The 6,035-nt window shown below is 38.8% G+C and overlaps 1 pseudogene; it reads left to right on the top strand.

Annotated features, from left to right (window-relative positions):
• Window positions 1-4,606: 4,606 nt before the first annotated feature.
• Window positions 4,607-5,332, top strand: LOC132820276 (small ribosomal subunit protein eS6-like; annotated as a pseudogene).
• Window positions 5,333-6,035: the final 703 nt, after the last annotated feature.

Below are 6,035 nucleotides of genomic sequence, written 5' to 3'. Positions count from 1 at the left end.
CACGTGCACTTTTTCCATACACATGCTTTGAAGTGACGTAACTAGGTGGTAAGGTGATTTAAAAAGTATGTGGATGTATAAGTAGATGATCAGAACATAATAGCACAGAGATCATGCTAGAATATTATAAATCATTGGTAAGGCTTCACCTCAGACTGGGCAATTTTGGCCAGCACACTTCAGAAAGATAATAAAGGCTTTGGAGTACAGAGTTGATTTACTAGGCCTGAGGGACTCTTATGAGAAAAGCTAGGATTCTTCTCTTAGAAATAGAGAATAGCAAGAGTTGAACTTATACTGAATTGAGGTGTTGATAAACTATTCTGTCTAGTGATAGAGTTAATATCCAATATCGTAGATTTAAAATCACTATCAAAAGAAGTAGAGAGATAAATATTGAGAGTTTTTGGGGTCTGGAATGGTCTAACTGAAAAAGTGGTGGAAGCTGATTCCATAAATTTGAGAGAAGTTGGTCAGAGCAGTTGAAGATATGGAAGATAGGAAAACACGTAAACAGGAATATGGGGTGGGGGGTCCAAGTGTGACAGCTCTTTCAAAGAGCCCCACAGGATTATGTGCCAAATGTCCCATATGTTCTGTAATTTTGTCATTATTAAGAAGGCAGCTTCTTAATGTTGTACTCCTTAAGCAAACTCCACCCCGTCTTCCCCCTCTTCCTATAATCACTGCACTACTGTACTAAAACAAACATCACATGAGGATCCAGCCTTAAGATGTAATTGTTTGGAGACTAGTACAGCAATTGATTCTGTATTTATGCTGGTTAATCATTCTTCGATCCTGAAGCAGACTAAATGATATTCAAATGCAGGATATGAGTGGAGATGTTGCTGGCCTTTTCACGTGGACAAAGATTTGCTATTTTTGGTGTGTGACTGCCCTTTTGAGCCAATATTTACATTTAGTTCACTTAGCAGAGAAGAAACTCTGTTTTCTGAAAACTGGTGACAGATTTAAAGATAAATTAATTGAGTGTATCCTTTCAGAATTTAGAAGTTGGGATAAATTATCCAGCTGCTCAAATATATATAACAGTAATCTCTCAACAGTGTTTCACATGTATCTAAATAAAACCTCCTCAATTCACTTTTGAAAATTTCAAGAGCCTTTTGGGGAGAGTTTCTGGATTTCCACTATCCTTTGCCCCTCACTTCATTTCTAAATGGCCTCACTCTAATGATGCAGTTATGTTACTTGTTCTGGATTTCCTGGCCATGCGAATTAGTTTTTCTGTTTCTGCTTGAGATTTTTTTTCTTGAACACCTTTGTTGCATTAATCCTTAACCGTCAAAACCCCCAAGTCAGATTTATACAACTTGTCTTCATAAAATAACCTTTTAAGCTGCTATTGCATTTCTGGTGAATCTGTACTGCCAGTATATCTTTCCTGATGTGTGGTGCCCAAACATTTGGAGACAGTATTCGATAGGTGCTGTATAGGTAAAGCATCAGTTTCTCACTATTGTATTCCAACCTCTTAAAGGTTACTGATTATCCATTTACAAGTACAAAAAATAATCTCACTTTCTCACAAAGTTTCATCTAGTCACTTTGTTCATTTACATTACCATGGTCGTACAGGTACTGCAATGTACAAGATCCATGACTGGCAATAAACATTTAATGAATCAGTCACACATTTGATGCTGTGGAAAGGTGGGATTACTCCTCCCTTCACTACTGTAAGTTTCATGGTTTCATACGTCTAGCCATAGTGAAGTGGAATGTGCAGAAGCAATGTCCAGGTGTGTTTCCATCACCCTGACCAATTCGGAAAAGAATTGACTAGGTTATAGTCACTTATCTCTTCATGGCCTAGTTATAACACAACTTTGGCTAGGAGCAAATTTCTTGCTTTTAAACATAAATTACATTGTGACAAAGTCAGTTTGGAGGAGGGACAGAAGCAAGCTCAGAGCCTCAGAAGTGTGACCTCATTAGCCTGCGATAATTTCATTTGTAACGAGACAGAAACTGGTTCTGCTTGGAGTTAAATAGAGTACAATGGAAATCAGAAATATTTGTGCTGTGCTCAGTGCACTCTGAAGTGTCAAGTAGATTTTTGGCCCTCAAAATATTAGGTTGGATCTAGCAAGAACTATTTGAAGCAATACAACATTACTGTGGATTGCTGGTCAATTAATGTATGTTCACTATAATAATTTTAGTGTAATAATTTCAGTATCGCACAATACATTTTTAAACAATTCAGATGTGAATTCTGATCCCAATACATCCTTATAGCATATTGGCACTAATATTGATGATAACACAAGGAACAGCCACACTGGACATGACAAATAAAAAGTGATTGGCACATGAATAGTAAAGGGTAGAGAGGGGTCTGTTTCACTTTGTGTACATAGTAAATAACTTCTTTATTTTCAGGGGGTATGATGAAATCAATAATGTATCAGCTGTCTGCCAATTGGGGTTAGTATCTCTGGTAAATGCAGGGAGAATTTTGAATTTCTAAAGTCTTAATGTGGATTTCTATTGTAAATATTTTCATATTGTATGTTTATAGATTTACTACTCCAGAATGGAATTATTTTTGTTTTCCTTATTGGTTTTGCTTTTGCTGTAAATGTATGCTCTTAACATGGTTGAGTCATGGATCGTTTCAGTGTCTTTGTGGTTTTGAATAAGTTTGTTAGAATAATTACACATCTTTCCAATTGCATTAAATAGACAAATTATAAGGCAAATCAGTTGCTGCACATAAACAAATTTTTTTCTGTGCCTCTGGTCGTGCTGGTGGTTTGGATGTACAACACCCTATCTGATACGGTATTGATTGGCAAGTTCCAGAATTAATTTTCAGCTTCTGATCAGTTAACCTGACATGAATTAGTGTTCTGTAGTTGATATCAAGGTGTAAAGGGAGAAATGAACTATAATTCCTGGTTCCTAGTTAGTGCCAGTTGTTTGAAATGCAGGTGTGTGAATGTGATATGAAGATCTGACTCAGTTATGAGTTCACCCACAAGTAAATAACTTTTGCTGCATGTTAAGTATGCTGCCATGTGAGGAACGGTTTGTTGGTTGAAATATTAGGAGGCTACTGGCACTTTTGGAACTGTCACTAATAAAAATCATTACAGGCAAGATATTGGGGAAGGTAAACGTGTTGGAAAGATACCAGTGCCTTGGAGAAAATGCAGAGGAGATTTACTATAATGGGGAAAAAAAACCTTTAGTTATGTGGAATCATTACAGAAACTGGAACTGTTCTTAGAGCAGTGAAGTCTGAGGTTTAATGGAGATATTAGGGAAAGTCATGAAGGGTTTGGTTAGTCAAGAAAACAAGAATGTCTTATTGTTAGAGCTCTTTGAGGAAGTGGCAAGCAAGATACAAAAAGTGGAACCTTTAGATGTGGTGTACTTGGATTTCCAAAATGTGTTGGATAAGGTACTAAATGAAAGGTTACACATATGAAATGAACACACAATGTAGGGGGTACTGTTAGCATGGATAAGGGATTGGTTAGCTGATAGGAAGCAGTACAGGGACAAATGATTTTTTCCAAGGGCAAACTGTGACTAGTGAAGTGTCACTAAGATCAGTGCTGACCAAACCGCAATATGGTTCATTTCTTTCCTACCCTCTGAAATGGCTTAACAAGCCACTCAGTTGTGTCAAACTGCTATGATCCATAAAGAAATGAATGAAATAGCTAGACTACCTGGCATGACTGAGAAGTGACTGGCAAACACAGTCCTGTTAATCCTGCAACATTTCCTTACCAACATCTGGGACATTTTGCCAAAATTGTGAGACGGTCTTACAGACTGGTCAAACATTGGCTTATAATGATTATCTGTACAGAATCCTTGGGTATGTTCATGTCCTATTGAAAGATTGGATGGGATGGGGTGGGGTGGGGTGGGGGGGGGGGGATGCGGAGTTGTCTTGTCAGTAAGAAATAAAATTTAATCAATAGCAAGAAGTGTTGTAAACTCAGAAGGTGTGGCATCAGTGGGTACAGTTGAGCAATTGTAAAGGAGAAAAGACTCTTAATGGGAATTGTGTGTAGGCCACCTAGCAGTAGTCAGTATATGGAGAATAAAATAATTTAGCAGATAGAAAGGACATGCAAGAAAGGCACAATTACAATAATCGTAGGGGACTTCAGTATGCAGGTAGACTGAGAAAATCAGGTTGGTTCTCAAAAAATGGAATTCCTGCAATATCCACAAGATTTTTTTTGGAGAAGCTTAAGATAGAGTCCACTAGGGAACATGCAGTTGTGGATTTAGCTTAAGGTGAAGGAACGCCTAGGTGGCAGTGACCATAATATGATAGAATTAACCTTGCAGTTTCAGAGGGAGAAACAGTAATGGGAGGATAGTTCAGAAAAGGTAACTACAAAGGCATCAGGCAGGATCTGGCTAGAGTTGATTAGAAGGAGAACTGAACAGTAAAGATGGTGGCACAGCAATGGCAGGAGCTTCTGGGGTATTTGGTATGCACAGCAGGAATTCAAGGAAGAAGAAACATACTACAGGGAGGACGAGGCAACCAGGGCTGACAAGGAAAGAAAGGAATAACAGCAGCAGTTTGAGTGGTCGCTGCGGATCCACCATGAAGCTCAATTTTTTTCCCCCCAGCCACTGATTGCCAGAACTTATCGAAGTGGATCATGAGCAAAAGCTGTGGAACCTTCTATTAAAGACACATGGCCACTGAGGTAGCTGTGGACTGTCTTGGAGATGAATGGAAGGGATATGTTGTGCTCATCAGTGGTGGCAATAATACGTAGTGTTTACCCATGAAACAAGGTATCTTGACTAATGGTTTTGTTCATCTGCTGCTCAGCAAGGGGCATTCTTGCTATTGTCCTAGGAGATCTGGCAAACGCAAATGAAAATCTGTCTGTGGCTGCAATGTTGATGCCAATCTCAGTATCCTGAATTTAGTTATTACCAAGAAAAGTGCAATGAGTTTGACAGACAATACTATTCCTCACTGTCTAGGACCAAAAAGGGCTAGAAAAGTCTGTTGAACCTATCCAAGGCGGATGATGTACGCCAGTGAGAACTCTTAGCAAGAAAGGTAAGACGCCGAGTACTAAAGCTCCCAAAATTCAGCATCTGATAATTCCCTGCCTTCTACAGTACAGACAAGGATACATTGCCTTGAAGAAACCACATAGTCAAAGAATATGGAAACCTCTTGAGCAGAATATGCCAAGCGTCCGACCAAAAGAGTGAAGGAAGCTAAGGAAACATTCAGGAACAGATCAGAAAGGAACATAATCTTTCTTCAGTGAAGGCCTCCACATCAAAATCTGAATCTAGCCAAAAGTAAAAATATTGGTGGTATAGACAAAAGAGATTTTGTTGAAAAAAGCTTTTTAAAGCAAAAGAAAACACATACAATGTGGTGAAGATTAGAAAGAAGCAAAGGATTTGGAAGTGTTTAAACACCAGCAAAGGATAATCAAATAAGCAATAAGGTAAGAATGGAGGGAGGCAGAAGACAGGAAACTTAGCCTGACCTCTGTTATTGTTAAAATTTTAAAGTCCATTGTTAAGGGTGAGACTATGGTGTACTTGGAAGTGTATTATAATGAAGCTATGCTGATTCAGCTCTATTTTAAGGGGAGGTCATTCCTGACAAATTCAGAATTCTTTGAGGAGGTAAAAAGTTAGACAAAGGAGAGCCAGTGGATCTATTTGGATTTCCAGAAGGTCTTTGACAAGGTGGCCTCAGGAGGCTACTAAATAAAATGAGAGCCCATGGTGTTATGGGAAAGATACTGGCATGGATTGAGGATTGGGTGATGGCAGATGAGAAAGATTAGGGATATAGGGGCCTTTTTCAGCAAGATAGTCAGTGACAAGTAGAGTTCCGCAGGCGTCAGTGTTGGGACCACAACTATTCACTTTATACATAAATGATCTGGATGAAGGAACTGAGGACATTGGTGATAAGTTTGCAGATGACACAAAGATAGGTAGAGGGATAGGTAATGTTGAGAAAGTGGGAGGCTGCAAAAGGACTTAGGCTA

Source organism: Hemiscyllium ocellatum, chromosome 11 (assembly GCF_020745735.1).
Source record: "Hemiscyllium ocellatum isolate sHemOce1 chromosome 11, sHemOce1.pat.X.cur, whole genome shotgun sequence".
In the NCBI taxonomy this organism is placed as follows: Eukaryota; Metazoa; Chordata; class Chondrichthyes; order Orectolobiformes; family Hemiscylliidae; genus Hemiscyllium; species Hemiscyllium ocellatum.
This window is presented reverse-complemented; position numbering and strand designations above follow the sequence as displayed.